The sequence below is a fragment of the Peromyscus maniculatus genome, chromosome 18 (assembly GCF_049852395.1).
Source record: "Peromyscus maniculatus bairdii isolate BWxNUB_F1_BW_parent chromosome 18, HU_Pman_BW_mat_3.1, whole genome shotgun sequence".
NCBI classification, from domain to species: domain Eukaryota; kingdom Metazoa; phylum Chordata; class Mammalia; order Rodentia; family Cricetidae; genus Peromyscus; species Peromyscus maniculatus.
Window position 1 is genome coordinate 52,131,685 of NC_134869.1, and position 24,410 is coordinate 52,156,094.

At 43.3% G+C, this 24,410-nt stretch overlaps 1 long non-coding RNA gene across 1 annotated transcript; it reads left to right on the forward strand.

The window, feature by feature from the left end:
* The first annotated feature begins 559 nt into the window (after positions 1 to 559).
* On the forward strand, positions 560 to 4,734 carry LOC143269200 (uncharacterized). The gene is made up of 3 exons (XR_013045617.1): positions 560 to 2,604; positions 2,968 to 3,074; positions 4,602 to 4,734. It is a non-coding gene; the product is annotated as an uncharacterized LOC143269200 (long non-coding RNA).
* The last annotated feature ends 19,676 nt before the right edge of the window (positions 4,735 to 24,410 follow it).

The window sequence follows — 24,410 nt, forward strand, 5'->3', positions numbered from 1 at the left end:
TTTGGTAAAGTTATAGTCACAGGAGAGCAATGTCAGACTGAAAAGATTCAAGTTTTAAAATACTAGTAGGAATCACTAAATTCTTGACATAAAATTCCAAAAGAGATTACTCACATGTTTCTTTATAGATGGTATTGTTCTTATGGTTAATTCATGGACGGCTTCATTTACCCACCCCCTACACTCACCCCTATAGTGTTAGGACAAGTATCCATAAGGCATTTTCTTTGCTCATAGCTGAACTGAAGATTGAGTAAGAATTTATAAGAATAGTAGAGACAGTACAGAAGTTTTTAGCCTTCAGATTTGGGGGAGAAAGTAGGAAAAATACAACCATATAAGTACCAAATTAGATAGCAAAACTTACTACATATGAGATAAAATAGATGAAGGATTTCTTGAAATACAGAATTTGGCTATTTTCTCCAGCCATAGTAATCCAAATTGAGATTCTAGGCCTATGTGAGCTAATATTTATGGTTATTATTGTTAATGATAATTATCTGGAACATGTTCTTGTACATCATTATGAAAGTTAGTATACTGTGTGACCCTGGGATGAAGCTCCAAAAATTCAAAGAAGGGATGGAGCCGACACACCTACCAAGTCCCGTGTGACTGGTGCTTTGAGCATACTCTTTACTGTCTCATTGACTTCTGGCATGGCTTTGGAAGGAAGATATTTTGCCAACAATTCTCTACCCTGTGCTGGATCCTTAGAACCCACATGGTGGAAGGAGAGAATCATTTATACAGGTTGCTCAATGACCTCCACACATGGACCATGGTGTGTGTGTGTGTGTGTGTGTGTGTGTGTGTGTGTGTGTGTGCACTCACACACTGATTTACAGTGTTTAACTGTAAAAGAAAAGCTAACACATGCGGAGCCCCTACTGTATGCCAAGCATTGGGTTGAATCATGTGGTACTTCTCCTGTTCATACTTGTTTAATACTCTGCAATTCAGAGATGCCTTTTAGTGTGCTACTATAGTAGGAAGTTATAAACACAAAATGGAGTCCTGGGATGCATTTGTGAAGGTTAGAAGTTCTCAGGCTATAGAGGCTATCAGTACCTGAGGGTGGGCCATAGCTGACAGAAGCCACCTCTCCAGCGTGTGCCTAGGAAGTTATGTTACCACTAACAGGACTATAGACTGGCCCCATCTCTCCCCATTGCCCACCTCTCTGCAGTAGCAGTGGCTGACTCATACGGAACACAAAAGACCAGTCTGCCTCAAATAATGACAGTGTTACTGTACCACACTAGCGCCATAGTCGCTACGCTTTACCTGAGCCCGTCTGTCTGATCAGCAATCTACCCTTTCCGGTTTTACTTCCTTCTCACTGATGCAGGTTTGGCTGAGGAACACTCGCTCAGGAAGTTACTTGATATCAATCTTTGCTTCTGGAGGACCCTGTTACCTCAGGCAAAGGGGATTTGGGATGCTGACCATATTTCTACTACACCTAACAATTTCTAATCTTCACACATAACCCTGGCAATAACTCTTCAAGTAACTGTTGCAACTTCTATTTGACCAACGGGCAAATTAAGATTGACGCAACGAGTGAGATTCAGCAAGGAGGCAAATTCCAGAAAGAGCATTTAGTCCCTCAAAAGTAGCTATCCAGGGCTTTTCTCCACAGAGGGAGACCTTGACTACCCAATGTCAGCATCATCCATTCTAACTTACCACACATCTGCAAACATCATACCTACCCTACAGAGATCCACTTTCTCATGTTAGACACTGCCACCCAATGTTCCAGAACATTCCAAAAATAGTTGGGACACAAGTGTTCCTGTATTATACACCCAAACCTTAACACTGGGTCAGAATTGACCAAAGGGAAAAAAATTAATTACACAGAGGTAAATTTCTAGCATTTCGAACATGGTATGTGATACTCCACTGGCTGGCTGCCATCAATGAAATGATCCTCTCCACTACGGGGGATCACTAAATCTCAACTTTTGCTATGACTTAACTTTAAACGTGCTAGTCTCATGTGGTGATGACTGGGTTCCCAGCCGATAACAGTTGACAAGTAGCAGAATCTGAGGAAGTGAACTCCAGTTGGAGGAAGCATGGCACAGGGGGCATGCCTTTGAGAGAGTATATTGGGACCCTAGTCCCTGGACACCAGCCCATCTTCCTGCCTCCCTGCCCCCCGCCTCTCGTTTCTCTCTCTCTCCTCTCTTTTCTCCCTCCCTCTCTCCCATTCCTCCTCCATTTCTCCTTCTCTTTCGGCCACCATAAAAAGAGCATTCTTAGCTCTGGATGTGTTCCCTGCCCATGATGTTTCACCTCGCCTCAGGCCCACAATGATGGAGCCCAAAGATGACGTAAGAAGCCTCTGAAACCAGCATCGGAAATAGCCCACCCCTTGAAGTTATCTCAAATCTCCTGTCATAGTGACAGGCAGCGTAAAACTGCTATCTAATCAGGTCTTCCGGCTTGAACTCCACAGCCTCCACACCTCTAAAGAAATCACTGCCTTTGACTCTCAATGGGTGTCTTGGAACACTGCGGTCTGAAACAAAACAAAATGCAGTAACTGGGAGAAACGGTACCCGTGGAACAGATAGGGCATCTTTACAGGTAATCTACCACTCTCTAGTAGGGCATCTTTAGAGATAATCGACCACTCCCTCCCAGCCCACCCTCAGAGCTGACTTTCAAGGCTGACTTTCCACTGGTTTGCTGAAGGCTCTCAACTGTAGCAGAATACTGAAACAATGTCTTGATGATAACTTCTTTCCAACATCCCCCGCCAACATTGTCTTTAGTTTCCTGGATGTCTCCAAGTGTCGTATCCTTTTGGCTCTGCCTATTGCCCCTTTAATCCTAAAACAAATGTATCTTTCTCCTTCCGACTTAGCTTCTTGCAGGTGTCACAATGAAGGAGGGTGATCACAAGGGGCAGTAATTACACTGTCACATAGATATCACTTTTTCTTCCAGGCCTAGACCACAGACAGGGATGAGCTGTGACATCCGTCTAAGAGACATGAGCTTGATCACTACAGGTTTTTCAAGCTGAAAATGAAGAGGGAGAAATGGCGTGGCAGGTAAATGCACATGGGGCGTATGACAGCATGACGTGTCAATAAATCACGAAACAGCTGTAAGTGATTTACAGCTGCAGATGAATCTGGAAATAGTCCAGTCCTCGGAGCCAATATCATCATCGTAACCTGTTTTTCCCACAGGTCTCAAATCTAATTTGTTTTCAAAAAGCACTTGACAGGGTTTCAAATAATCAATATTAACAGATTGAGGCATGAAGCCGTGTTAACGCTGTTTAGCAGATTCCAGGGAACTCAGTCCACCATGATGCCAGCACTCCCTGGATCAGAACCATCCTGAACGTTTCTTGAAAGGACGAAATCAACTTAGTCATAAGGGGATCTGCATCAGTAATCATGTCCCTCAGTGATCTAGACTCATGCCGAAGTTGAGAATAATGGCCTCCTGCCTAGCAACACAGACTGGAGAGCTGGGAACTTGGGAAATGGTATTCTAATCTAAGAAAACTTGATGGCTTTCTCTCCTCTTCTTTGGCTTTTTTTCTTCTTCCTTTTTTTTTTTTTTCAGATCAGCAGCAACAGGGGTACAGCCCTGAGATAACCAGGAAGGACACCCCTTCCCAGAGCACATACCAGAAAAAGATGTCCCCGTTTCTACTCTCTCTGCTCCTATCCTCAGGACAAGCGAGCTGAAATAGTGCCTACCCGGGTTGAAGCAGAAACCCCAGAGGAGCCGAGCTGTAGGTCAGGCCGGGAAGCCCCGTCACCCTCCACTCCTCCAGGAAGGGTGGTTTTTTGTGTGACTGCCAGCTCTTTCTATTTTTACTTCTTTCCCATAAAAAAAAAATAATTTTTGTGTGTGTGAATTTCCACAGATAAGGAAGGACACTAGGGAATGAAGGACGTGACTCCGGAGCCTGATGGGGTGTGGGTGGGAATTTCTCCCCTGTCCTTTGTCCTTGGTGTTCTTATTGCGCTCTCTTCGGGGTTTCAGGTGCTTTACAGCGCTGTTTTTGAAATCGAGCCATAGACGTTTCTCAGACATCGGAGAGCCAAATCGGCAGACATCTTTTATTATCCCTTATTTAACTCGAACAGCCTATAAACTTGGTTTACGTCGTGAGTTTCTCCTTGTGACTGCAGTGAAGGAGCGCACAGCTCGTGTGGACTGTGCAGATGCTTTTGATTTCAGGAGTGACCATTCTTCTGGAAGTGACAGTCCTAACCCTCCATCGTCTTTATTGTCCAACTTGAGACCTCCACGCTTTTTTTTTTTTTATGGCGGGGTTTCTCCTCTTATAAAATAAAAATGGCTTTCTTCCCTGCAGTGTTCATGTGGTGGCAAATACAAGAGAGGCCAGTCCTACTCAGAGATAAATACTGCTTATCAAGCGTTATAACCACACAGCAGAGGAGTCTGCTTGAGACTGTGGTTTTAGGGTTCGGGCTATTTGAATTCCACTTGCTTAGCTGACTAATCTACCACTATGATAACACCAGTTAGAGTTTCCTCCATAGAGAGAGGCAAAACGATAATAGCTCATTAATGTGTTTATAACTTCTTCAAAGGTCTCTCTGGCTACTGTGTAGAGACCAGGCTGGGAAGGAGAAGACCATCAGTGAGGGAGACCAGTGAGGCAGCTGGTGTGTAAGCCATGTACAGATGCGAGGCAAAACTTGACTTGAGAGGGAAGCTCATTTATAAAAGGTATGGAAAGAAACTTGTGTTTTACTGGTGCCAGCCCTATCTCCTTTTCCCATGCCACCAAAGGGAAATCATTCAGCACAAAACAGTGTCGCCTTGTTCTCCTTCCATTCCAGCTTAGGCCACATGACAGGGCATCGCTTGGGTAGAGTACTTGGTTCTTGGTCTCTGTTTCCTGATCTTTAAAATGGATCAAATACTATCACCTGCCCCATTGAATTGTCCTGAAAAACAGAAGATGTGGCTGTGCAGCGTTCAGAGTAGTTCCTTCCTGGAAGTAAGCATTACCTACCACTTTTTTTTGCCGACCACATCAAGGATGCGAACAAGACAATGTGGCTCATGGCCCCTAGGGGACAGCAGAGGGATAATTACAGAAGAGCATCGTGACAGGGGCATATGAGTTATCAAAGATGATGCGTTGTCTAAGGAGACAAACAGGCGAGGAGAAAACTGCTACCTGGCATGCAAAATAGAAGCTGAGCCGGGAACTATTGCACATCTTGGTTTGGGGAGTCGTTAGAATAGCCCAAATGGTCGTGTGAACAGAGCCAAGGACATGGTCACTGAGCTGAGAGGAGGGACCCAGGCACAGCTGTGGGGACCCACTTCTAAGGAGGCATGCTCCGAGGGCCATCCAGTTGACCTTGGCGACTGAGGCCGTGGACTCTGCTTTGTCTCCTTGTGACCGGGGCTTCCTCACAGCATGCCCACTGGCTTACAAGAGTGAGGACCAAGGTGAGGACAGACAGAAACGGCATCCCATTTTGTGGTCCAGCCTCTGACATGTTTGTCACAAACCTGCCTGTTTTGAGGGGCACAGGGTATACACCTCACTTACTTTGTCTTTTGTTCGTTTTCGTCTGTGACAGACCCTATCTTGGTTTTTTTTTTCTTTGTTTGGTGTTGTTTTGTTGTTGGAGTCAGGCTGGCCTTGAATTTGTCAACTCCCTGCCTCAGCCTCCTAAGTGTCAAGAGAGACTACTCCTGACTTTCAGAATATACTCTTCCTGACCGGTTGATGGGAGAGTTTAGGGAAAAGATTCTGGAAAAGCATGGCACGGGAAATATTCTGCCAGTTATTTTTAAGACAATCAAGCACCAAGTTAATTTCCAAGAAAATGTATGCTAGCTTCTGTCTTTGATTTTCACACACAAAGCCTAGGTGAGTCTGACTGAAGAAAGCACCCCAAGTTCACCCAATCTCACTGCCCCCACTGTTTCTAACAGCGGCCACTGGAGACGCAGCCCGGCGGAGCCCGAGTACCATGCAGGGACCTCACCTCCGCTGTAGCTGGGATCCTGAGTGAGTCCACAGGAGAGGATTGTAGGGTGGTCAGTGTGAAGCAAAGTTCAAGTTCATTAAGAAGAGGATGGTGAGCGCGTGCCCGAGGGAGGAGTGTTGGCCTCTCAGGAGAGGAGGCCGTGCTGAAGTGTCTTCACAATGGTCATTTATATGTTTCTGTGGCTTTCAGAGTTAGAATGCTTGTTTGTTTGTTTGTTCATTTGTTTTTCAATTTAAACACACGTTTATTTAGCAAAACAAGGCAAAAACAACTCAAGGACTCTGGCGATAGAGTAGACTGAGCCTAGCTGAGGGACACAAGCATACCACTGGGTTCTAGACTTGAGATTTTTCAAAGAACGTGTTTATGAGGAGAGTAAAGTGACCATTTTAGCCTTCTGATCATGCTGGACAGGATCTCCTTTTCAGAATCCCCAGGATTCTTTCAAAAGCCCACAAGGCAGGAATCAAAACCACAATGCAAATGTACTATAATGAAGTCAGGGTCTTTTGAGAATGTAAAGCATTCTTGTGTGTGCATGCATGCCTGTGCGCTTACGTGAGTGCATGCAAGCATGTCTGTGTGCAGCAATGCAGAAGTTCCCTGGGAAAGCACCAGCCTGGGTTTCTGATACAGCAGAAAAACTCAACTGAAGCTTCAAGGATGCTTAACCACATAGGGACATTCTGACCGTCAGGAGACAATTGCCCCAATTCGACTGCAATTACCTCATCTCTGCAGAGTTAGAATGTTCAAAGGATCTGATTTACAACTAGCTTTAAAGGTTATATATTTTCTTTTTAAATTAAGATATGGTTTGGTTTGCTCATATAGCTTACCTTTTGAAAAATATTTTATGTGCATATGAGTGTTTGCTACATGTATGTGTGTGTGCTACATATGTGCCTGGCCAGGAGAGGTGGCAGATCCCCTGGAACTGGAGTCACAGGGATGTGAACTGCCACACAGATGCAGGGAAATGATGTAGGTCCTCTGCAAGAATAGCAAGCGCTCTTAACCACTAAGCCATCTCTCCTGCCTTTACAACTTTTATCCTAACCAAATTCCCTTCTATAAATGAAATGACAAGGTGGCTTAGGAGGGACCTTGTTCAGTTTCATGGAGGACAAAATAATGCTGGTAACTTAAAAGCAAGGTCATGGGAGCCGAAGACATTTGCTTTGGGCCTGAAACATGTTTCAATAACTGTCAATTCTTTTGTTTGAAATGTTTCTCATAAAAGAGATCATTGTCTTTCTGTAGGCAACTACACAACAGTGATTTTTGTTAAATGGATTGATTTTTTTCCCATCAGATAGTGAGAAATAAAAATTAGGAGCCAGGGTGTGAGGGTGTTTTCTTTCTCCTGTCCCTTCAATTTTCTGTCTTTCTATCTTGTCTCAGTCCCATCTTAGTTCATCCTAACCTGCATCTCCACGTGGATTACGTCCCCCCCCCCCCCCCCCCCCCCCGCTTCCACCATGAGCCCTACTATGTACACCTTAGCATTAATTACAGAAATTTTGAGAAATACTAATCTGGTTCTATTACTTCCAATTTTAGACCCATGCAATGGTTACCTGACACCTGAGGACAAATGCCAAGTCTCTAAATGCAAACCAAATACCCTCCATGTTTGAGGACCTGGTTAACAGTCTCATTTCATCTTAGATTTTTCTCTGCCTCACAAACACGGCCATGCCTCTTGCTCTGACCTCTGTGTGCATTTTTGTCCCAGCCCTGCTTCTGATCACTAATCTCTTCATGTCCATGCTGACCCTTCATTCATCTCTCTGCTCAAGCATCACCTTCCTAGACCACCCAGTACAATGACCACACACACAGACGCTTTCTATCCGTTCACACTCCTCAGTCTCCTTCAGTACTCACGCTGTTGTAAGTCACACTGTGCACTTATGTGATTCTTCTCCATTGACCCGTTCTCTAAGAATGTAAGTATTTGGTAGGCAGGACTTGAGTTTTGCTTACTACTTCCTCAACAGGGCTTAGATCTATCCAATAGTTAAGATGAATTTTGAATAAAGGGGGTGGTGGTTTGAATAAGAACGGCCTCCATTGGCTCATATATGTGTATGCTTAGTCCCCAGTTGGTGGACTATTTAGGAAGGATTAGGAGGTGTGGCCTTGTTGGAGGAGGTATGTCACTAGGGGTGGACTTTGTGGTTTCAAAAACTCAGCACCTCACCCTCTCCCTCCCTCCCTCCCTGCTGCCTGCAGATCAGGATGTAAAGCTCTTAGCTACTGCTCCAGCACTATGCCTGTCTGCTTCTTGTATGATGATCATGGACTAACCCTCTAAAACTGCACACCCCCAGTTAAATGCCTTCTTTTATAAGAGTTACTTGGTCGTGGTGTCTCTTCACATAGAAGATGACTAAGGCAAGGGGTATTAAATAAACATACTCTGGCCTTCTAGACTGGTGATGGTGAAGACTAAGGTATATTCCCACTTAACAAAAACGTGAATGTTCTCTGTGAAGTCTGAGCATCTCCTTCCTTGCATAGTGTAGTTCTATGGGGAGGGTTGAGAGTTTCCATGGAAGCACTTGATAGGGTTCATTGTTTGAATCTATAGGTTTCCAGTGTTGGGATAAAGTCATGCCTGAACAAGTTTGGTGAGTCGGTGGTAACAGGCCATTAGAGGTCAATTCTAATGAAGGCTTTGCTTTTGAGTGAGTGAGAAGGAAGGAGACTGAGTGGTTGCACGGGATGGCAGAGATGAGGAGGAAGGGAAGGGTAGGATCGCAGTGATCAAGGGAACACGTTGCCACTGTTCTAGTCCTCCCATAAGTAAATGAACACATTTCCTACATTTGGAGAATTCCCAGTCTCCTTTGCACCTGAGACATCAGGTGGTGATACCAGCCCTGAGACTGATGCCCTGAGCATGTGCCACCTAGAGTCTGCTCTGTAAAGAACGGCAGCAGGGATATCAAGTGTCCAGAGGGGAGGATGGCCAGGAGCCCAGTCCCAGCAGTAAGACTGAGCCCAGGGCAGGCTCCAGAGCCACGGCCACCAGAGCATTTCTCGGGTGTGGCTCAGAGCACTGAGCCTAGCTGGGGAGCCTCCTGCCTGGATACGACAGCCTGAAAAATCTTCAGTAATAAATCACATTCCTACCATCCCGTATCTCCACCAGGTGCTGCAAAGAACTTTGACAGATTGCAGCCGGAAGTTCAGTTCTAGCCCCACTCACCGATCAGGACTTAGAGTTTAGAAGAAGGAGCTAAGACAATGGCAGGGATTTTGTGAGCAATTTTTTGATGCTCAGAATTCAAACAGTAGTCCTTCGCACTCCAGACAATGAAGTTGAGCTTTAAGGAGGATAACTAACCGTGCCCACATTCCCCTGGAGCTCAGTAGAAGCCAGGCTCAGAGAGTCTCAGTCTTCCAATTAACCACAGTGATTGCAACAGTCTGCCCTTCACTTTCTTTTCTAACATAATCTAGTAAAGCCTGAGGAAATTGGTGGCAAACGTCTCTATTTGGCCATGTCTGGTCAGCAGTATATATGTTTAGTTTAATATGTTTAATTAATAAATGCATCCGTCCATTTCTGCTGTAACCTCAGCACTGTGGAGGGCAGCAACTTGGGCTGATCACAAACAACTCTTTGCCTAGCTTTCTGAGCATTGTACGTGCTCATCCTCCATAGTCTTGGCTTGGAATCTTCACTAGCACTGGAAATTCAAGAGAGTTCTTTAACATCCGTGTGCCTCCTAACACAGAGAACACTAACCTCATAGTGTTATGAGGGGAGATATTTGAATGACAAGTAGAGAGCCTGAGGTCTGTGAGGTATAAAATGCCACCCACTCTGAAAGAGCAGTTTCCTTCCTAGGTACCACACTCAACACCCTAATTGGGTTGTTCTTTATTTCTGCCTCTGACCCAGCCTAATACAGAGGACTGAAGTGTCACATGACCCTGGAAACTTGAAAGCCATGAGATTTTTTTTTTTTTTTTAAAAAAAAAAGCAAATTCGAAAAGTCAAAAAATATTAGCAAGGAAATTTCTCAGACAAAAGAAATGTGCAAAGTCTTGTTATCCGAGCTTGGCAAGTTATTTAAAGAAAGCAAACAGACATCGCACATGAAATCAAACACTCGCTACCCTCAAATTCAAAGTGACCATATGCCACAACAGAATAATCCTGGTCCATCCTTGTTACCCAGAATAACTATTACAGTATTGCCTACTACCCTTCAATAGAGGTCCAGGATGGGGCAATTCTGTAATCCTCTAGACATAAAGTAAGCAGGCTCAAAGAGCATACAGACAATGGTCTAATTAAGAGGTGAGCTGGAAATCAGATAGTTAGCAAGAACAGAATACATTATACTATAGGTCCAGAGACGTTAGAAATGAAGCTGTTTGTGCCTCAGCCTGGAAATCTTTTCTGGGGTTCCCTTAGTGCTAGAAACTAGATAATACAATGAGATGGAGCCTGCCTGTGTAAGCCCACCAGCCACCTTTCAACAGCAAAGGTGGGTAGGACACTTAAAGAGCCAGAGTGGGGAGAGAACTGGGACAGAGAAGGTGTTCGCTGCCTTCCAGTCCAGATCACAGCAAGGCAAAGTTCAGCACCAGCCTACTGCCATAATCGTCTAACAAATTCATTTCTCAGGTTGGCATCCAAAGTGGTGTGCTCCATCATGGCATCTTCATACACTGTGTCACTCCAGAGAGTTTCCACCTGATCCCTTTCCCCAGCAATCCTTTGATAACAATGTCAACCCTCATAAGGAGGCACCAGCCATGAAGAAGGTAGCCAGCAAGCTCCTCACTCACCCTCGATTCTCCACAGTTTGTACTTTTGGTTCCCAACGTCTGTTCAATTGTTTCCTGTGGTAACTACTGCATCCAAACACTGGGTTCACAAGTGTCCACCCACCCCCACCCCACCCCTGCTTCCTCTGCTCCCCAAGACTAGATTAGGATCCCTTCTATATCCTTCCTATCACCCTCTGCTAATTCGTATGGCTGCATTGATGACATTGGATTGTGGCTTCCGTCTCTCGACTCTTTCCCTCTTTTTTTTTTTTTTTAACTTGGAAACATTTCCATATAATGTTTGACACAGAAATCATCAAATAGAAGTATACAATGTTGACAGGAGGCAGTACATTTATAATTTATAACCCCAAATGTATTTATATATTAGAAATGGAAAGATCTACAAATGAAATTATGAAGGTTCACCAAAGTCATTTAATCTGTCAGTTTCTCATTCATTTTTATGTCTTAGTAATATTCTATTGTATGAATAAGCCACATTTTATTTCTCTCCAGTATTTGATAGCTATTTGAGTTGTTTTAACTTTTTTACTATTAGCAACATACTATAAACTTTCATGTACATGTTTCATAGGTGCACATTTTCAGTAGTTTGAGGATATATTCCTAAGGGTAGAATTGTTGAGTAACAGAGTAACAATGTTTTGCATTTTGACCAACCACCAAACTGTTTTGCCAAAGTGGCACACCATTTTACAATCTCACAAAATTCTTGTTTTTAAGGCTCTGATTTTTGTACAAAAGCATTCAATCATTCTGTCAGACCAAACCAGGAAAAGTAAGCTATAGTTCAGAGCTGTTCTATTCCATTTACTATGCAAAGCCATTCTTGGCGTTTGCAACTCTCAGCCCTTTTGAGTATTCTTGCAGTGTTCACCTTTTCCTCCACCACTTTTTTTTTCTTCTTTCTTTCTGGTTTATTTCTATCTATTACAAATGTATAAAAAATCCTCCATCAACACTGCTGTTAGCAGCAGAACCTTGAGAAATATACCTTTGGTTTGCCTCAGAAAAGGAACACATATTGCACTGTAAAGTTTATAAAATTGGCGCAAAACATTGTGATAATGTTACAATACCAGTTTTAAGAGTTCAGTGACTAATGGGGAGCCGATGGGATACATGCAGAACTGTGAAAGCGATCTCACTTAGCCAGCTGTACACGTAGACTGTAAATCTACATTCAGATCATTTCTGAACTAAAACTATCAGCTCAGTTTATCTGTTGAGGTCAACCAGGAAACCCAAGAATATACCTTGATTTTTGCAAAAAACAAAATAGGGGAAGGGGTTTCTTCAGCATTTCAGTCCACGAGTAACAGTATCCTAACAGGCAAAGTGTTCTCTCACTGTCAACATAGAATGAACTGCTGCTGGAGGTCAACTTGGGCTTTAATTTGCATTAGCACTTACAAGCATAGTAGTCCAAGTTGTTGACCTCATGACTTTAAAAAGTAACTCTAAAAAAGTAAAATGGCCCTTCTTGGAAGACTAAAGAAAGACATCCAGCCACAGTTGTAAAAAGTCTCATCAAAACAATATACCCTTTTATGAATTACGCCTCAATTAAAAAAAAAAAGTAGCCCCAAATAAGAAGTAGCTCTGAAAAAGAAAATATAACTTAAGATATTTGAAAAAAACAAGGTGAATACAGGTTCAAAAATAATTAAGATACATTTTCTTAAGGCTACCTAGAATTAGGCTTTAAAGAATTCTACCATTTCAAGTTTACCACTAGTTACTAGATACCTATTTACAAACAAGATGTTCACTTTTATTGTTCCTTTATCAAGAGAAAAATCTACCTTCAGACTATGAGGGTGGTGATGGGGAGGGACTAGAAAACAAGATTCAAAAAAATCCCATGCAAATATCACATTTTTCAAATGGAATAACTCCAAACTGCACTAGAAGTTCCAATCACTAAGACACTTTCCATTGAAATGATTTAAGTACAACTACATGGCACCAAGGTTTAGGCCTAATATAAGCCTGACAACCAAGTCCTTGTTTTCTGGAAAAAAGGCCTCAAAAGTCCCACTCAATTCCACATAACAATACTTCAAAGATCAATTAGGTTTTCCTTTCCTTAATATTTTTGTTTTTGACTTCTAATCTTAAAGACTAGATTCAAACTTAGCTCATTTCCCAGAAGGCATTGCTTCCCTTTGATCTATGAAAGAATCCACCAAGACCTCTTCCTCAAAACCATCTAGCCCCCAGCCTCCAGTCTGTGCTTGTGATGCATCTTTCTCAACATCTGGAAGAAAGATGCAGCTGTTTGCCAGAATTCAGCACTCCACTCTAGATCTCTGCTGCCTTAGTCTCCGTCTCAGATTTACGAGTCCTGGTAGTTACCTGGACCACTGAGGCATTGCCACAAGACTTCTTCTCTTTTGAAACATCCTTTTTCTCTAGATATTAGGATAGCTACACCAGCTTGTTTCTTAGGTCCATTTGCTTGGAAAGCCTTTTCCCAGCTCTTTACTCGGAGGTAGTGTCTATCTTTGAAGTTAAGGTGTGTTTCTTGTATGCAGCAGATGGATGGGTTCTGTTTTCTTATCCATTCTGTTAGCCTATGTCTTTTTATAGGTGAGTTGAGACTATTGATATTGATGGATATTAATGACCAGTGATTATTAATTCCTGTTATTTTTTGTGGTTGTGTTGTGTTGTCCTTCTGTGGTGTATGTTGGTGTGGGATTATCTATTGCTTGATTTTTCATGGATGTGTTTAGCTTCTTTGGGTTGAATTTTCCCTTCTAGTGCTTTCTGTAGGGCTGGGTTTGTAGACAGGTATTGATTAAATCTGGTTTTATCCTGGAATATTTTGTTTACTCCGCCTATGGTGATTAAGAGTTTTGCTGGGTATAATAGTCTGGGTTGGCATCCGTGGTCTCTTAGTGTCTGCATGAGATTTGTCCATGATCTTCTAGCTTTCATAGTCTCTATTGAGTAGTCTGGTGTTATTCTGATGGGTTTACCTTTATATGTTACTTGATCTTTTTCCTTTGCGGCTCTTAATATTTTTTCTTTGTTCTGTGTATTTAGTGTTTTGATTATTATGTGGCGAGGGGACTTCTTTTTTGGATCCAGCCTATTTGGTGTTCTGTAAGCTTCTTGTATCTTCATAGGTATTTCTTTCTTTAGGTTAGGAAAGTTTTCTTCTATGATTTTGTTGAATATATTTTCTGTGCCTTTGAGTTGGTATTCTTCTCCTTCTTCTATCCCTATTATTCTTAGGTTTGGTCTTTTCATGGTATCCCAAATTTCCTGGACGTTTTGTGTTATGACTTTTTTGTCTTTAGTGTTTTCTTTGACTGACAAATCTATTTTCTCTATCGTATCTTCAGTGTCAGAGATTCTCTGTTCCATCTCTTGCAATCGGTTGGTTATGCTTGTTTCTGTAGTTCCTGTTCGTTTAGTGAGGATTTCTATTTCCAGCATTCCCTCAGCATGTGTTTTCTTTATTGTCTCAAATTCATTTTTCAGATCTTGGAATGTTTCTTTCATCTGTTTAATTGCTTTTTCTTGGCTTGATTTGATTTCTTCCCATTTTTTTGTTCGTTTTTTCTTCCATTTCTTTAAGGGAGTTTTTTATTTCCTCTTTAATGGAGTTTTTCATTTCCTCTTTAAGGGAAGTTTTTATTTCCTCTTTAAGGTAGTTTTTCATTTCCTCTTTAAGGAAAGTTTTTATTTCCTCTTTAAGGTAGTTTTTCATTTCCTCTTTAAGGAAAGTTTTTATTTCCTCATTGAGGGAATGTTTTATTTCTTCTTTAAGGGCCTCTATCATCTTCTTAAAGTCATTTTTAGGGTTGATTTCTTCTGTTTCTTCTGTCATGGTATGTTTAGGTCTTACAGGTGTAGAATCACTAGGTTCTGATGTTGTCATATAGGTCTTTATGTTATTGCCTGTATTTTTGCGCTGGCGTCTACTCATCTTTTCCTCTGTGCGGTGCAGGTGGTGTCTGTGTCTGAGAGTGCCTCTCTTGTTCTAATTTTTAGTCTTGGTTTAGTAGGGGTTCTTGGTTAAATTGGTGCTATTGGGCTGTTTCTTCAGGGACAGCTGATTTCAGTTGGTGAATTATATACTTATGATTCTGGTGATCTGGTTTAGTGGCTGGGTGACGCCTTCTTCTGTGTTCCCAGGTCACGTTTTGTTCATTTGTCAACTCCTCAGCTGATCTTGTTTCTTTGGACTTCAAACTGTAGGCATCTGAATCCTCTCCCAGATGGGTTTCAGCTGAGCAGGGTAGTCTCACCAACACCTCCAAGTTGTTGGGTTTCACAGGATCAGCAGTTGGGCCCTGGGTTGTCCCCAGACAGAGTGCCCAGACTCGCCCTGGTTCCGTCCCACGGAGATAGCCTCTTCCCCAGGTGTTGGGGCTAGGGGTATCCCCGTTCCAAGCTGCGTCCGCCCCTCTGCGTCCCCGGGCCTGTCCACCCCTGCGGCCCGCCGCCACAGGCCCACCTGCATCCACTTGTCTCCGCCACCGGGCCTATATGTCCCTGTCAGCTGCCGCTGGGTCTGTCTGCCTCTGCGGGCTGCCAACGGGCCTGTATGTCTCTGCTGGCTGCCACCGCAGGCCTACCTACCTCTGCTTGTCACTGCTGCGGGGCCCATCCACCTCTGCGGGCTGCCACCGGGCCTGTATGTCTCTGCTGGTTGCCACTGGGCCTGTATGTCCCTGTCGGCTGCTGCCACTGGGCCTGTTCACCTCCGCAGGTCGCCGACCTGCGTCTGCTTGTCTCTGCCGCGTGGCCTGTCCACTTCTGTGGGCTGCCGCCGGGCCTGAATGTCTCTGTCGGCCGCCGCCGCCGGGCCCGTCCACCTCTGTCTGCTTATCTCTGCTGCAGGGCCTGTCCACCTCTGTGGGCTGCCGCTGGGCCTGAATGTCTCCGCCAGCTGCTGCCGGGCCTCAACGTCCCTGTCGGCTGCCTCTGGGCCCGTCTACCTCCGCGGGCCGCTGCCACAGGCCTACCTGCGTCTGCTTGTCTCCGCCATCTTCGATGCTGTCCGACTCTTTCCCTCTTAACTTTGAGGTTTTTGAAGAGACTGTCTCTTTGACTCATTTTTATACTCCCATTGCTTCATACAGCTTTTGATTTGATGCAGACATGGCTCCCAAGATATAAATCTAAGGCTGCTTAAGTTCTGCATATGAAATAGCAAGCATTTCCACATGTCTATGTAATCCTCCTGTCAAGTCTAGGTTTTTCTCTAAGTTACTTTTAATGCCTTATGCTGTTATGCTTAGGAAAAAGCAAGACACAATTCTGTGCAGACACATTCCCCACCCCCAGGACATTTTGAATACACATTTGAGTGAATTAATTGATAGGAACCCAAGAACATAATGTTCATAAATACCTGGGAAAAAGTATTTGAAGAAATTTACTCCACCTAAAGATTCTAGAGTTTTACTAATGTTCTAGCTTCCTTAATAACTAAATAATTAAAATAATTGATCAACCTTATCCATTTTGTACTTTGTACACTGGGATCCTAATTCCTACTTGAATTATATTACTATATTATAGCATTGTTATTAAGTTTCTACTCTTTCAAGTCCATCTTGACTATAAATCCGAGAGTTCTTTTCCCAAAATACCACTGTGCTAGGCTATTTCTCTATCCAAGAGGGTTATGGAAGGCACAAAGTCTTTTCTATGTCATGATGGGCACAAGAAGATGGCATCATTGACTTTAGAGATCTTTATTGTTCCTCGTAAGGTGAATATCTGAGACTATACCATCCCATTCAAGTACATACAAACCACGAGATCACCAGCTCTGGGCTTGAGGAATGATGTGTAAGAAAGCTTATAGCAAAAATTTCTAAGTGTGAAAAACTCAGCAAATCTGAATGTTCTTCAGTAAAGGCCACAATAAGGTCAGATGGTCACACAGCTTGTGTGATGGGCAGTGGTTGAAGTGTACCACAGCCACAGAGGCGGCATGATATGTCTTAGGAAGGTAATATAAGGAAAAGGCAATTTGCAGAAGACTACAAACAATGGGATCAATTTTTTTTTTCTGGAGCTAAGGATCGAGAACCTAGGCATGCGCTCTACCACTGAGCTAAATCCCCAACCCCAGGATCAATTTTAATAATGCTCAGGACAAGCATGTGGTTTTATATGCACTTACCTGCAGATGATCCGTGGAACAATGCAAAGACATGATAATCACAGCTTACAGGATACAGTTGCCCCATTAGGGGAGGAAGGAAGAGGGAAGTGTGTGGTACAGGCAGGACACTGCAAGGGGCTATAATTAAAGCTAGGAACGTGGATCACTGGCATTCATTTGACTGTGTTCCTAGGCTCTTTTGCATATGGTAAATATTGCAAGATATAAATATTTTAAGACTGACCAATAGAGCAAGGGCAATGAAGTCATTATGGAATGAAACAATTCACTTTTTGGAAATGACACAAATTCTACTATTAAAGAGGAATGTTGCTCAGACACTGTCTTTCACTATCAAGCACTCCGGGCCTGCTTACACTCACCAACAGCACACGAGCCAATGGAACACACCAGAATGCCAATGTATGTGTTTATGATGAGAAGCACCCCATGCTGTAAATCTTTATCCAGAATAATTAGCATATGCTTTCCCTACAGCAAAACTGTCTAGGAATAATCAGAAAAGCCCCATCATGGACATTTCATAGAAGTGCCATGTCCTCTGATTGCCAGTCGGCTGGCCAGTTGCCTGGTTTCTAAACACATTATAGAAGAATAAAAACAAACCATGACTCCTCAGAACAACAGAAATGTACCATATAAACACGAGGAATGAAAACAGGAATCCGCAGTCCTCTCTGTGGAGGTGGCCTTTGATAGAAGCTCAAAGTGTGCTTGGTTAGCATGGCTAAAATAAATCCTAAGGAACAAAGAGAATGAGGACACAGCAAAGGAAAAACATAAGCTCCCTGTCATTCATCGAGTCTCATACTCCCCAGTGATGTCACTCTTAGCTCTCCCATTTAGAATTGACGTCACTCATTAAGCACAGTGCCCTTTTCCAAACATTGTCTTAGCATCCTTCTCAAAACACTCTAGAAGTCCTGAGTTGGGTTGTTACAGAAATCCAATGGTACTGTTTGTAGTCTTGACTAGGGGATAATTCTGTACTATAAACCTACATCTTGACCAAAAAGTAGCCGAACTCTTTTGACTGCATTAGGATCAACCTACTTAGTGCCCTTTAAATGTTTATGCTTCTCCAGATGGCCCCTTACCCAAGATTACCAGCTTGGAATGTTCGCTATTACATGTCCTGCTTGCCCATAATTTCTTCCACATGGTAGCTCTGCACCCCTAGCCAACATGGCCACTACCCCTCCTGAAGGCCTGATTTGGGCATGGCATTGGCATTCACTATCTTGCATGGGTGCTGGTATTTTCTATTATTTCTGGGTGTTTCTCATCTTTCTTGGGGGCGGGTACACCCTACTTTAGATCATTTACAAAATTAACATGGTTTTTCACCTTGTGCATATTAAATAGGAATTTAATACTTGAACAAAAACATGAAGAAAATCCAATTCTTTAATTATAAGAAAAACTTTCATAGGCACCTGCTCTAAAAGGTGCAGAAAGAAATGAATGAAAGTAAAAAAAATGTCAGAGGATGTGTATTGTCATCGCTTTCTACATGGATTAGTAAACTATATCAAGGCAGAAAAAGGGCTTGATGGGTACCAAGTCTATCAAAGCAAGCCAAAGGATAAATAGTTCATCTCAGGAAACTTTTATAAAAATTCTTCCATTTCTCTCCAACATAAAATGTATTTGGGGTTAAAAAAATCAGAATAAGTTAAGCAAAGGGAACTTATGCTTATTATTTTATACTTACAGAGATTTATTGCCTTTATATTTTCACTACAGAAAATTCAAAAGATATAGAAATATAAACAGGAAGAACAGGAGTCCTCAGAGCCCTTTCCACCTGGAGATATCCATGGTTTGTCATATGTTCTGACATTCTTTTCTAACTGCACCCATGTGCTAATGGTGTGTACTGTTCTATACTGAGATCGTGTTTTTTACACTTGCTCTATCCAATCATCAGTCACTGATGTTCTCCAGCATCAGGGACTCTTGTTCCACCTCACCCTCTAATACCCTTTGCATCTGCATTTATTTCAGTGACAGAAGCCCAATACAATCAGGTGTTAGCAAATGAAGGGGATTACCGGAAGGCTGCTTTAAGGACAAGTCGAATAAGTAAGGCAGGGAGGGTCAAGGATGCAGCAGAAGCCCAAGAGAAGCCAGAAGCAGGGATTTAAACAAGCTGCAGATTCTTCTTACTGGTTTTCTCCACTGGGTCCACCCCTGGATTATCACTGCACTGCCTCCCGCCTGCCTCCACTGCCTCCACTGCCTCCCACCATGTCTTCTTGGCCCTTCTCCTCCTCTCCCCTTTTCTACACATCTACAATCCTGCACAGTCACTGCCGTTCAGCTGTCCAGTGCTTCCACCCACACTCTGGACCCTCGGCCGCCATCTTGCTACCACCACCGCCTCCACCATGGCCGATGCTCCGCCCTCTTCTCTCTGTGCTTCCAGCTCAGCCCTCTGTTCCTGCAATTTTAAAAAGTGGACAAAGAAAACACCACACAGGTATTTTCACTTTTTACTGAGTCTAATGGTGCAGTGTCAATAGACAACATATGAGGTTAACTCCTAAATAACACAAAAAGTGAACCCAGTTGTTGGGTTACATTCCCAGGAGGTTGGTATCACATGGCGTAGCGTGACAATGAAGGAATGTGTTCAGCCAATCACAGCAACAGCTTCCAGTTCCACCAAGGAGGCGTCTTGGGGGCAGAGGAATGAGCTATCACCAGCCTTGCATGGGACCAGTCACTTGCTTCTTGCAGAATTATGGAGGAAGAAGAGACGGCCTTAATCTCACCTTGTGTGAGGATAGCTGTAGCCGTCTGAAGCCCACAGAGGCTTGGAGCCCTGGAATGCTATCTCCCAAGGGTGTGTGCAGGTTGTACAGGTTAGCTGAACTCGTGATTGGAGCAAGGTCTCCGGGAGGAGGTTTGTGGATTTATTTGCTGAGTTCCTTGTAGTTGGGACTTAAAGATGACAAAGACTTGTGGGGCAGGGGCAGGGGAGGTAGAATAATATGGAGACTTCACAATTAATGAAATACGAATCCAGCAAGGGAGTATAAAAACACTGAGGTAAGGGGAAAGTCAGCATGCTGTCCTGTAGGGAGGTACAAATGCTGCTGATCAACAAGATACAGATGGATAAATGACTGTTGGATTTAGGAATGGGGCAATTGTTGGTGAGTTTGGGAAGGTTAATGTCTACAGTATGGCAAGAGGGCTTGATTAGAGCAGGCTCACCACAGAATGGGAAGAAAAGAAGGTACCACAAAAACAAGCAACTATTCCAGGTTTAGCTTTTAAGGTGAACAAATAATTGAGCTTGCCAATAGAGGAGAATTGGGAGTAAAATTTTTTCTCAGAGTAGCAAAAATTAAACATTTATATGCTGATGGGAATAATCCACTACTTAGAAAGTGCTAATGGTGATGTATAAAGGAGCCATTATTTTTGGAGTCCACCCCCCCCCCAATAGGCAAGAGGGAGAAGAGTTCAAAGCACAATGTGGCATAGAGCAGAGGAGCATATGGCTGAGGGGGTGAAAAGAGGGTGCAGGAGGAAGTTCTTGCTGGTGCTTTCTCCATGAACTAGCAAGCAAGTTCATGAGCAAAAATGAGGCTTCTGCTGGTGGGGTTTTCATCAACCTAGATGGAGCTGGGAAGAGGGAATCCTAATTGAGAAAATGCCTCCAACAGATTGACCTGTAGGCAGGTCTGCGGAGAATTTTCTTGACTAATGATTAATGTGAAAGAAGCCCACCCACTGTGGGCAGTGCTGTCCGTGGCAGATGGTCCTGGGGTGTGTAAGAAAGCAGGCTGAGCAAGCCAGGGGAAAGCAAGCCAGTAAGCAGCACCCCTCCATGGCCTCTGCATCAGTGCCTGCGTCTGAGTTCCCGTCTTGGCATCCCTCAATGGACCGTGACCTGAGCTATGTAAGTGGAATAAGCCTTTTCCCTTCCTAAGTGGCTTTTGGCCAGGGTTTTAGCACAGCAACAGAAAACAGACCAAGATGGGGCACAAGGAAGAGGTGCCAGAGAATCAGTTTTCCCCGAGAATCAGCCCCCTGGTAAGCTATCCACTCTCAAGTGGTCATCCCTAAACACATATACACAGGAACAACACTAAATGGAAGCATTGAGTTGTATTATACATATGTGTGTGTAACAGCAAGAGAGAGGAGGAGGTTATGAAGTTGTGAAGGGGGTGAGAAGGACATGGGGATAGTCGGAGTAGGGAGAGTGTCGGGTGGAAATGATGTAAATACAGTATTCAAGTATGAAATCCCAAAAAATAATATTTTCAATATCCCATGAACTAAGTAGCTAACAGTTCTATGGGTTAGAAGTCTGACACAGTTCTCCCTGAAATAAAACCAGAGAGATAAAATCCATCACACTGTCTTTCTCTGCAGGCTACAAGGAGATTTCATTTTTTCGTCCTTTGCAGCTTCTAAAGTCCTTCTTCCTTCCTCAGTGAGTGATCCCTGTTAGGTCTCAAATCTAGGACAAAGGGCTGAGGTGCCTGTTTAACATATTAAAGTAGACCTGGCCAGCAGGTTCTCCCGGCATCCCTCAGTCTACAGGGAAGTAGTCATAATTTTATATATGGCTGACATGGAAAGTCTCCAACAGTATCTGAATATATTCAAAGACCCAGAAAGAGTGCAGGGGTGAACCTGGTGATTATATGAGGAAGGAATGCATATACAAATACCCTGAGGAGTCGCCAGCCTTCATGTACTGGGGCTAGTAGCCCAATCTGGAAGTGGAGAGAGAGAGAGACAGACAGACAGACAGACAGACAGACAGACGGGAGGAGAGAGGAAGGGAGGTTTTGATTGGAGAAATGATTTAGAAGAGTCAGTTTCATAGCGAGAATTACCACTGCCATGACATAAGACCAAAATGGAAAGCCACCAAGACTCTCAGGCATGATGTTATCTGACTGGTAGGAGGTTGTCTCGTGCGGGTGACTATGTTTGGAAGCTGTTGTGATAAAAAAAAAAAAAAAAACAAGCAAAAGCCATGGCAGCTGGGAGCAGTGGGGGCAAGCCATTACTAGATTTTTTTTAAAAAATAAATCTTGACTGTAGAGCAGCTGGCAAGATTTTGAAGTCTCAAGAAAATTTTGTCCTGAGATAATTTAAATACAGCAATATTACTTGGCAAGTTGGAGAAGACTGAGGAAATGGAAATTTTGTATCTCAAAGGCTGTGAAAGGAAACCTGGTGTCTCAGTTAGGGTTACTGTTGCTGTGATGAAACACCATGACCAAAGCAACTTGGGGAGGAAAGGGTTTATTTGGCTTACACTTCCATATTGCTGTTCATGGAAGCAAATCAAGACAGAAACTTAAGCAGGGCAGGAATCTGGAGCCAGGAGCTGATGCAGAGGCCATGGAGGGGTGCTGCTTTCTGACTTGCTTCCCATGGCTTGCTCAGTCTGCTTTCTTATAGCACCCAGGACCACCAGCCCAGGGGTGACACCACCCATGAGTCACTAATTAAGAAAATGCCCTACAGCTGGATCTTATAGAGGCATATTCTCTATACGGTTTCCCTCTCAGATGGCTCTAGCTTGTGCCAAGTTGACATAAAACTAGCCACCATACTTGGTATGTTAGGGAATAAACCCACTGTTGGAGATTGGAAAGATTGTCTTTTAATGACAGAAGTTTTCCCAAATTACATTATGAGTTCATCACAATCTCAATAAAAGTTCCAAAGGGGATTTTTTTTTTTTTGCAGTTTTACAGGTTAATTTTAAACATAGAAATGACTTCCAGGCGTGGGTATTTGGTAGGAATCCTCTCCTATTAAGAGGGCCCTTAAGTTCAATTAGACACCTGTTGGTTACCTACAAAATAATAGTGTCACCATTGCACAATTGAGGATATCAAGTATTGATGTAGTTCACAGGCTTTACATATAGCTAAGAATATTGCTTTCCTCCCTTGGCAGCTTGCATAGCACCTTCTGAGAGCTAGTCCTTAGAGAAGAGACTTCCAGGTCAGTTCCAGCTTGATTCCTCCAAGTGCTGTGTCTGAAGTATGTGATATCATCAGCAATAGGATCTTTCCTTCAAGTTCTAGGAAGAAGCCCAGGACAATAACAATAACCTATATTGGTTTGGGAGTCTTCTGAATCATCCTGATCAGCAGTTCCAGGGAGGGTTCCCATGTCTAGCATTGGGGTTTTTGTTCGTCTTATGGCCCTTTGGAGGAATGCTATCACCCTGTATGATGCAAGAGAACTAATACTGACATTTTTCTAAACCTAATTTGGAACTGTAGTCTAAGTACCTATTCTTATTCCCATATATACGTGTAGCTCTAATCTCTCAACAAAGAAGTTTCTCTTTGCAGCAGATGCAGGCTATTGTAGAGATCTGCACCTGGGCAAAGTGCAAAGAGTGAGTGAGTGTGGGTTGACAAGCTCCAGTAGTACATCTAATAGAGGGGGCGGAAAGAGTGTAAAAGCCATAGGACCAGGGCACTTGCTGCTATATAATGCTGGGGATGTCTTTCTGTATGCTGTGAACATATGTTGTTCCCATTGGTCAATAAATAAGCTGCTTTGTCCTATGGCAAGGCAGCTTAGAGGCAGGTGGGAAATCCAAGGAGAGAGACAGGAAGGAGAAAGGTGGAGTCTGGAGAGACACCCAAGGAGCAAGATGCCAGCAGACTGGTAAGCCATGGAACACATGACAAGACATAGAGTAATAGAAATGGGTTAATTTAAGATATAAGAGCTAGCTAACAAGAGGCCTACCATAGACCATACAGTTCGTAAATGATATTACACCTCTGAGTGATTATTTTATGAGTGGCTCCAGGACCTCAGGGCCAGGTGGGACCAGGGAAACCTTTCAACTACAATATAGTGTCTTCTAGATATGACAGGAACACTGTGCCCATGAAATCTCAACAATATGGTAGCCTAAACAAGACTGGCATAATTATAACACCAGTCTACATGCCAGTGTGGAAGGGGGAAATTTTATAAGGCTCCACCCCTCAATAAAGAGCAACAGGCAATCAATGGCTTCGAACAGAGGTAGAATCAGTCTGATAGGTTATCCAAAGGGTCAGCCTGAGAAAAACATGTTCATATAAGCAGCACCAAAGGGGCTCAGTAAGTTTTACACACACACACACACACACACACACACACACACACACACACACACTATTGTAGTATCTGTGTAATGCCCATGTGCTGCAGAATAATCCATTTGTACACTGTAAAGATTTGTCACTCGAATTGGTTTAATAAAACATTGACTGGCAGGTAGCCAGGCAAGAAGTATAGGTGGGCCAACCAAACTGAGGATGCTGTGTTGAAGAAGGGCAAAGTCAGAGGAGACACCAGCAGATGCAGGGGAAACAGGATGTGTAGAAAATGAGGTAGCACGCCATGAGCCATGTGGCAGAGGG